The 10490-nt window shown below is 42.1% G+C and overlaps 1 protein-coding gene across 1 annotated transcript in view; it reads right to left on the bottom strand.

Annotated features, from left to right (window-relative positions):
* Nucleotides 1–10490, bottom strand: part of LOC148477833 (uncharacterized) — a 54692-nt gene that overhangs the window by 11544 nt on the left and 32658 nt on the right. The gene's annotated exons all lie outside the window — the stretch shown is intronic.

Raw genomic sequence — 10490 nt, 5'->3', positions numbered from 1 at the left:
TGTGGTGAATGTTGTGCTCTCCTGCGGGTCATTAATGATATCCCCGGTCGCCTGTACTTGCAGTGCAATCTGGGGATATCTTTAGCAATGCCAGGCTGCCGAATGCAGCATTGCGTCGCTCCCCCTGGTTGTTCGTCGTTGCCGGCATCGGCAAGTATGTATGCACTTACCGATGCCGGGTCCCGCTGTTGACAATACTTCTAGGTATATATATCAAGTGTGTACCCAGCTTAAGTAATTTAAAAGATTGTTTAAAATATGACATGTTGCACATTTTAAAACATCTAGTTAAATCAACTTAAATGATAGCTAAAGGTATGTGAAAGTTTTGAATTGTGACTCCTTCAGAACAAAAACATTGTCCATATCAAAGTCAAATCTAATTCAGCACAATTGTATGTATAGTTTTTGCAAATAAGGACTCCTTTTAGTTCTGATCATCCTTTGCAACTTGTCAAATCAATTCACAATATTCAATCACATGTGGTCTTGTGAAGTATTTAGACCAGAGGTTCCCAAACTCTGTCCTCTAGGTACCCTAACAGTCCAGATTTTAAGGATATCCGTGCTTGACCACAGGTGACCACCACTTGTGATCACCCATTGATATCTCTAAAATCTGAACTGTTGGGGTGCTTTGAGGGTTTGGGAACCTCTGATTTAGACATTAAGATTATGAAGAATAAAGCTGGCCGCATGGATGATCTGATTTGGCAACTTTATCATTCCCAAACAAATTTTCGTTATGTGGCTACAGATAGTTCAATAAAATAAAAATATTGGGCTAATTCTTGTGTGTGAAGTCATCTCTCAATCACATGCCCTTGTGATCAAGTGCATTGGCTTGTGTAACTGTCCAGCAAATGTCTAGCAGCGTTGAGGTTGCATCCTCAGGTATGAGCATGCTGTACAACTACATTTAGATCGGTAATGCAACTGAAAGGTGTCCATTTATCTGGGCCATGGGTTAAAGTTACGAGATCTGCCAGAATATGGACACCTTATAAATAACAGACTATAAATATAAGACTGCTGTCGCTGACATTATATACAATAGTATTGCTATTTAGCCAGCTATTTATTTTCCTTGTACTTTGAGTAATGATAGATGCAGTCTTGCATCTTAAGCTCTATGGGAATTTCCAAGGTCTGTAATTTGATCCACTGTAGTGCTGTTTTAGCATGTATAGTTATTACTTAAACTCTGAACACTCATATCAGTTTAGATATGAGCCACATTTAATTTTTTTTTTTTTTTGTGCATTTCACAGCTAACATTACATTTCAGCAGTTGTAACAATTAACTCTCTGCCCTCAGTGTTTTGGTGTATAATTTTTTGGGGGTTTGAACAACGTAATCTTGTTACCGAGTAGATCTGCATAAAGCTGGAGATCTAAAATAATACTGAACTCTTGTTGTTACTATAAAATTGCCTTTGAGGGTAAAAGTGGCCACTCAATTGCTGTACATAACTGAATTTGCAAAAAAATATATATATATATATATATGTTTGTTATTTGTTGGAGATATATATTGTTAATGCACACTGATCTGTGTGTCTAGCAATATATATTTGCCCCTTTGTGCTAGACATAACTATTACATTAACTGAAGGATGGCACCAGTTATATGGGGACTTACTAAGAAAGCATCTGCTTATGTAGAAGCCTGTGTTATGGGAGTTTTTACATATTTTGTGCAATTTTATTACATCCCCTTTTCATGCGAAAACACAAGTCCGTAAACTTATCACGGATTCTATGTTTTCGCGAACGTGAAACTGTGGTCATTATCTGGGATTCCCTGATAACTGCCGGTTTTGGGGCTAATTGAGCAGCCCCCATGGGGCCTATAAGCTGCGGTAAATTATTGCGATTTAATTGATTTCCCCCTTAATGTGTTTTCAAATAGTTTGTTGCTTCTCAAGAGTGTGCTGGAACCCCACAAAGCAAGAGCCTTATTTATTTAAGTTACTTATATAGCAGACAGATATTATTCAGCACTTTAGTCATTCACATCAGTTCCTACCTCAGTGGAGCTTACAATCTATTTTTCCTACCACATGTACACACACTAAGGGTTATTTTTGTCAGAAGCCAATGAAAATACTAGTATGTCTTTTGAGTGTGGGAGGAAAGGGAATTGCACACAAATACAGAGAGAACATACAAACTCCATGCAAATAGGGCCTTAATCTTGTAATGAACTCAATGCTGTGAGGCAGTAATGTTAACCACTGTCTCACCACACTGCTTTTAACTTGCCTTACCATGCAACCTTAAGTTCCCTACATTTTATTTAGTCAACAATTCCTCTATACTGGGAATATTGTGTAGGTGAAATGGGATGTTTATATTGGACCATACATGCTCTTTCTAATTCTCCACTTCTATATGTAATATATTATCCCTTGCCCATTACACCTCTCATAAGCTGTAGTTTGGACACTGAATCACACACTGTATTCTGTCCTCTTTAGTAAAGTGCTTTTAGATCAAATGTCTATTGAGTAATCCTGTGAGCTCACAGTGCAAAGTGACTTCGAGCATCAGATAACAGGCCAGTGATCTGCCTTGTTGCTACATAGGGTAGGCAGATAAGAAAGATTTGGGTTTATCCAAAACTGGTATTCATTATTATGAGTTAAGGCCCCCCCACACATGGTTTGATTTGCAAACGACTCAATCTTGTTTGTGATTTCCCTAGACAAACGATATTGTGCGTACACATGGAACGATTGTACAAACGATATAATTGTGGTGTTAACGATCTATAGTTTGGCAGCAAACAACCTCGTGGTGCATTTCTGTCTCCCCGTCGGCTGGCACAGAATAAAGGAGGGAAGTAGCCCGGAAAAGTGACAACATATTGTCCATTGCGCCGTTCATCGTGTACACACATTAAACGGTGTGCCAAATCGTGAAAGATAGGCCGATATCATTCTGCAGGTTCAATTGATCAGTGACCACGGTCAGCGGGAGTGTGCATCGGAATTGTTATCATGCCCCCATACTGCACTTTTTAAATGATTTGTCGTTCCAATCGGTCAAAAACGGCCAAATCGTTTAAAAAATTCTGCCGTGTGTGGGGGCCTTACAGCTGCTGGCAGATTTCTAAATGGATGTCCCACAGCTTTGCTATTTTAAATAGTTCAGCACCAAGGTACTCCTTGGAAAACACTTGCTTCATGTGTCAGTGATATGAGAATGAATATTCATGTTCCCAGGTGAACAACTTTGGGCTGTGTACGAATGCTTTTTGGGACTCCCTGTGGAGAAGGGTTTAAGTAAAACCTAATAGACATTCTCTGGGTGAAATTGTGACTGGAGAAAATAGTCTTTAATTGCAGTTTCTTCAGAATTCTAAAATGAATAAAGTATATGAAGTTTGTTACCATTGAAAATAAGACTAGTTTTAGAACAAACAAAACCTTTGGGATGATGGAGTAGGGTAAATGTTTGTAAAAGTGCATAGAAAATATAAATATATCCTTTGATATATTTCACCCACAATACTTTTTGCACTAGCTAGTGCTATGTTTTCTTTTCTCTGGATCAAACTGCAGTTGTTACTCCAACTCCACATAGTTTTCTGCTTTGTGATTGCCCAGGAAGCCCCGAAACACTGCGATAGCGCTGGTCCAAGCCGCTTCCTCCTTCTGAGCAGGCATCTTTTGGAATTCTTTGCACTGTAGGATCTTCTTACTCTGTAGTCCCACAAAAACACTGACTTTGACCTTTGTCTCAGACCGTTTAGAGAGGAAGGGCAAAATTTACTAAGCTGCTGGTTCTAAACCCGGTGGTTTGACGGCGGTTTCTAAATTACAGCCCTATTCTATCATATTAGTTTTGAAGGCAGTTTTGGCCATAGTAAATCTGTGGATAGCAAAACTGCCACCAAACCGCTGGGGTTTAGAACCCACCGCTTAATAAATTTTGCCCGAAGTCTTGAAGACTGTCATTCTTATCTAGAGCTCTAACATTGTTTCATAAGGCCCAACTTGATGTATAGTGGCAGCATCAGCACCTTCCTGTAGTCCACCAGTGGTTACCCCTTGACGTTATTCGTCCCAACACAGAACTCTGGGCCTGATTCAGAGCCGCTCGTAAGCGGCCGCTCGTTCGCTTCGAGCGATGTTCGCACATCTGCGTATGGGTTGTAATGCGCATGCGCCAACCAGTCAGTGCGATCGGAAATCGAGTGCTCGCAAAATAGCGAGTGCCTCCTAATTTGAGTGACATGATGAGGCGTTTGTGGGTGGTAACAGGGGAAGGTGCGTGAAAACTGGGAGTGGAGATCCGAACGCAGGCGTGCCAGACGGTCAAAACTGGCGTTTTAAGGGTGTGCATAATTAACAAAGCAGCGTCATCGACCACGTCACTTGGTTGTTTCTTAGCCTGAACTGTTCGCATGATTGCGGTAGGAAAATCCAACCACAAGCACTGCGAGCAGTTCAGACGCCTTTCGATGTACTCGATTAATCTAATAAATAGCAGAGATGACGTAGGATGCAAGCGGCCAAGGGGCGTCTTTACAAATAGCGAGCGCATGTTTCGTTCGCTCGCTCAGACATAGAGGCGTCAACAGACCGCAAAGAGCGAGCGCTCAATTTAAATAGCCGGCCCCTTTTTCTGAACGAGCGAGCGCAAATAGCGTCCGGCTCTGAATCATGCCCACTGTCCACTGTTGTCCCTGCTCTCCCAAAGGCAAAGAAAGCAGTCTCCTTAGGAATCCCACCATTTTGAAGACAGCTGATCCCCCAGTGAGCTTATTGATCCCGCAGACTCCTGGCAATATGAAGCAGCATTCGGAGGTACAGTCAGTGTTATCGTGCTCCCCTCTGGCAGAGTTGGACTGCTCTACAGCCCCCACATTGAAACACCACTGAAGTATCAAAAATGTCCTGGGAAAATAAGAACATTTCAAAATATCTCTGACCAGGTCACAAAAGCATAGTTTGTGAGGAATAATTGGCATTTTCTATACTCTTGAGGCAATTCGGAAAGAACACTTCAAACGCAAGGACAATATATAAAGAAATAAAATCTGTTACATACTGTATTCATTGTTATTATAGGTTTTTTTTACATTTCTGGTTACATGGAAAGAGCTACTGAGTGAGCCACCCCCTGTTTACAAGCATGCTAATATATGAAGAGCACAGGTTTCTTGCACCACTTATCAGTGTGGAAGGATTAAAGGGCATAACTATTAGCAGTAGCAGGGTAGCAACTGCTGGGCCGATTCCTGTCGTATCTCTGTGAACATTTTAAATATACCCCACCTGCAGTGCAGCATGGTTTTACCAAGATGCTGAGTTACTTGCACTATCTTGCTCCATTCCCAACTCTAAATCAGTCCCATAAGCAATTAAGAAACAGCACTTTCTGCTACCTGAGGACAAAAAAATATTCATTACATAGTGATTAAGTTGGGGATCTATTTACTAAGCCTTGGATAGAGATAAAGTGAACAGATATAAAGTACCAGCCAATCAGCTCCTAACTGCCATGTCACAAAGCTGTGTTTAAAAAATGATAGGAGCAGATTGGCTGGTACTTTATCTCCAAACAAGGCTTAGTAAATAGACCCCTTGATGTGCTAATGGACTAGATATACTGTATTTTGCTTTTTGTATCAAATATAACTGTTTTGTTCCCTGCAGCAGATTCACCAAGGTATTTAAAAAATGAACAAAATATAATTAGCCAAAAGGATATGATTTGTAATAGATGTGTATCATCGTTAAGCCTTTTGAGGACAGAAGTTGTAATGCTGGTTTTATTTTTAAACTTAAAAAACATCAAAGGACTGAATGCTGGTAAGAAGAATCTTGCTTTTATTCCAATGTATATAAAACATGAAAAGTTAGGTGTATCTACTGTATTAAAGAACACAGTGCAGGCTTCTTTGTAATGCTGGACAAACACTATACAATTATTGATCGCCTGCGTACACTGTGCAATTATCTGGCTGATCCGCCCAATATCAGAGGATTGGCCCGATAATTGCACAGTGTTTCTTGGTGCATGCATGCGACCAAACTGAAAATATCAAAACTATTGATCGTGCGGGCATGCTGGATCGATCCAATATTTTCAAAGTGAAAGTTGGCCACATCAGGCAGTGTATGCATTTTCACTGAGGAGGAACGGGGAAATGTCTCCTCCTCTGGGGAAGAGCACAGATATCTAGGCCATTAAACTGTGAGATATCTCACAGTGTATGCCCCGGGGATGTGCAGTCAGGGTAGGCAGAGCTGATATAAAATAGATTAGAATACAAAAAAAGATATTTATATCTTTATAAACATCTTCTTTGTTTATTGTAATCATTTTTATAGTTCGCACTCACCAGCTTTGTGGAGCTCCCTGGGACTGCAGGGAGACAAGAGATGAGACAGCAACAGCTCAGCCTAGCTTCTGTATAGTGGGACACTGCTTGCAGAACTGGGGACGGGACCACACCACAGGCAGTAAGCTGCACAGAAAGAGTGCTAATAGAGGCATGCCTCTAAGTATGGGGGGGGCGTGCCTTGAGCACTGTTGGACACCTTGGATGTGTCATGTGACCAGGAAGTGCACTGCAGTGTTTAGAGATTGGAGCTCTGTCAACAGCAGCAGCAAGAGAAGACTGATAAAGGTAGGAGAATCAATGGGCACTAAAGCTTAGTGTAGTGAGGGGAAAGTTACAGTGAGTAGGGGGTGAGAAAGGGTCCCAGCACTCAGACCTATCTCCATGTGTGCCTCCCCAGCCATTGACCTCACCGCACGTCACTGTGCCCGTGATATCTGCTGGGTGTCAGGCTGTCAGACAAAAAGTCTGTAGGCATTTTATCTGACAGTGTATGCCCAGCATAAGGCGTTAAGCTGAAATCTGCCTCTGATGTGTTATCACAAATATTATATTGTCTCAAAACAAATTAATCACTTCATAGATATCTAAGCAAAGTGGAGTAAAAATCATTACAAAAGTGATATCGTAGAAACACAACACCTTGTATATCTCTTCAAGAACAACTTCCTTTATTGACTTTAGGGCAATAATACAATTCATCTCTAAACAACAGACCCAATTGTACAAATCCCTAATGTTGAATATATTTTCATTCCAAGGTCTCATTCTAAGTCAATCATTAATGTGTGTACTCATCGTATGCACTCAAAGGATGGGCTGGGTAAATGGACCATTCTATTGTACGGAATGGGGAGGATTGCATGCTTTATAGTGTTATTCATACGTTGCTCTGAACTCCAGTTTTTACATAAAGGTGCCTACACACTAGATGACTCGCAAACCATTCAATGTAGTCAACGATTTCCCTTGAACTCCCCACAACTCCCCAGTACTCCCGGACATACAATATCGTGCAACCTATTGTGTGTCCTTAACGATATCCAGTGTGTCGGTAATGAGATTGCCAGATCTTACTGCATATAGGTAAGATCTGAGGATACAACAAATGACCCTCGGGACTACACAACAGGATCGTTATCATTCGTAGACACTGCACTATTTGCACAAATTGTTGTTCCAATGCCTCGGAATTGGCCAAATTGTGCAAAAAATTGTCTAGTGTGTTGGCACCTTAACAATTCTTTGCTCTTCTTTGGTTTATTTGTCACATTGCTATAAACTTTACTTTGTTCTTATTTTTGGACAACAATTTCACTGATATTTTTCTTTATAGCTCACACTGGTGAGAAGCTTAGGAGCGGTGATCTAATTTGTAAAATATATTGAGAAATAGTGCATGCTTGCTTAGCTGCACCAAGCTACACGAATAGACGTGCGAGTTACTGTGTTAAGCGCCTACAAAAAATTAGCAAATCATACTAGGCTTCACTTACAAAGGGTCAAATGGTTGAGGTGTAGAGTATAACCCTGTTTAGTAACTTCATTCACCTCAATTTCAGCAGATGCACTTTTACCTTCACCAAAGTTATGCAGGTCAAGATGGTGGTGTATTCGGAGGAGCACCACAGTTTGCAAAGGCCTAAGTAGATTTCATTTTACAAAGTGAAATTATTAAAATAAGATAAAGGTGTGGCGAGTGACCCTTGCTGTACAGAGGGCACCACCATTTCAACTTCGCAAAAGGACTTGGAGTTGATTTTTGCTCAAGGTCTAAGCAAGAAAAGGGTTCTGGTTCTGTAGATGTAAATGGGAAACTGCTCAACGTGTGTCTTTTCACTCACAGAATTCATTTGAAAAAAAATGTGGCTTCACCATGCAGTATTTTTTGAGAAAACTGTAAATGTTAATTTAATGAAAGAAGTGGGTCTATGTGATATTTGCAGTTTGTAGAGTTGTCTCCAGAGAGTGAACCACTTGGGCACAACTAAGGGGATTTGGGTTGTGCAATGAGTTCACAGTATATTTAGACAGTCATAGTTTTACACCCATGTAAATGAAAAGATCATTCTTACCACCCCAGTCTTGGCTACTGCTGCTACTAAGTGGATATTACCAAGTGGACCCAGCCTAGCCTTCTTGTGCTATATTGGCAAAAGCCAGTGTTATGGTGGCTGTCACCATGTGACAAATAGGAATTTATTGTTCTGCATAGTCACTTTCCCCCATCCACAACTCGGCACAGAAGAGGCTAAGGTGTGGATGGAGCACCATACACCCTACCATCATTACCACCACCGCAGAGCCGGCCCTAGCCAATTTGGTGCTCTAGGCAAGATTTCAACTGGTACCACCTAGCATGTGTATATATATATATATATATATATATATATATATATATGTGTGTGGATGTAGTTATGAGACCCCTGCAATATCGACATCCAAATCTCGACAAGGGACTTAAGATAGGCGTCGAAATACCGACGCCTATCTTAATCCCGATGCCTAGCAGAACGAAGCAAAGCCAGGACGCCCTTAGCGTTAGCCGCGGGGGGAGAGGGTTAGGTTTAGAGACCGTAGCCGGGTTAGGACTAGCTTTTTTGGGGGGAGTTGTGCACCACTGGGGGGGGTTCGGGTTAGGCACTACGGGGGGAGGGTTAGGGTGTGGGGTTGGGTACAAGGGAGGGTTAGGGGCAGAAGGGGGGAGAGTAAGTATACTTACCTGACCCCTGTCAGGATACTAACCATTGGGGTGCCGCTGTCAGTATGATGACAGAAGACATGCCGACAGCCAGCATTACATACCCATTCCATATATATATATATATATATATATATATATGCACACTCACTTTCTCCAGCAAAGAAAAAGGCAAAAGAGCACACACGTTTAGATGATGAAGTGTTTATTTACATAGACATCAGTGTTCTGTCATGCAGAGCTGGATTAAGGCTTTAGGGGGCCCAGGGCACTTAAAACTGGGGGCTCTAAAGAGCATAATTTGGGAAATGGGGATCGTGTTCTTCGGCGCAAGCCTTTGGTGCGATTATTTTAAGCAAAGGACAGCTGCTCCAATAAAAGCTGTCCTTTGTGATGTGAGGACTTCCGGGTTTATGACCCGGGGGTCCTACTTCACATGTGCAGCCACGGATCCCTTTTGAGGAGTTAAGCATAAAGAAGTGGTAAGTATTAAAAATATGGGTGCAGGGTGTGTGGTGTGGGCCCCCCTGTATGCCCCGCACACCCTGCGCCCTTATTATATAAACACCCCTGCACACACATACATAAACACACTTATACATACAGACACATACAGTATATACACAGTCACACACACTTATACACACACATACATCCATAAATACAGTTACAGACACACATACAGACAGGCAGTATAGTGCCACTCCCCTCTCACCTTACAGGATACAGGTACACTACACTCACTGTAAAAGTAGCTCCTCCATCCCCTCCTCCCATGCTGTGCTGGCCTGAGTGACACTAAAGGTGCGTACACACTAGGCCAGTGGTTCTCAAACTCGGTCCTCAAGACCCCACACAGGTCACGTTTTGCAGGTCTCCCAGCAGGTGCACAGGTGTATTCATTACTCACTGACACATTTTAAAATATCCACAGGTGGAGCTAATTATTTCACTAGTGATTCTGTGAGGAGACCTGGAAAACATGCACTGTTTGGGGTCCTGAGGACCGAGTTTGAGAACCTGTGAACTAGGCGATCAGGAAAGACAGTACGATTACGACATCGTAATCGTTCCATCGTTCCTGATCCCCTGTAGTGTCTGCACTGAATGATCAGTCGTTCAGTGCAGGCACTGTCCATCATTCCTGAACATGCCAATTTGTCGTTATCGGCCGATTGTGCTGCATGTTCAGGCGATGGACAATGTCGGATACGACCAGCGGGAGTGCGCATCGCTGGTCGTTTCCGACATAAGAGTGCACGATTACTGAGCGACTGCATGATTACGATGTCATAATCGTGCAGTCGCTCAGTAATATCGCCCAGTGTGTACCCACCATAAGTGCTGTGTAGCTCCGCCCCCTGCCCGACTCCACCCTCCTTTCAGTCTCCCTAGCTCAAAGTGCAGTCCTGCTGCACTGGAGCTCTAATAAAT

This window comes from Taudactylus pleione, unplaced genomic scaffold, assembly GCF_031769625.1.
Source record: "Taudactylus pleione unplaced genomic scaffold, aTauple2 ptg000687l, whole genome shotgun sequence".
Lineage (NCBI taxonomy): Eukaryota > Metazoa > Chordata > Amphibia > Anura > Myobatrachidae > Taudactylus > Taudactylus pleione.
Note: the sequence above shows the minus strand (reverse complement) of the source record. Positions and strands in the feature narration are given on the sequence as shown.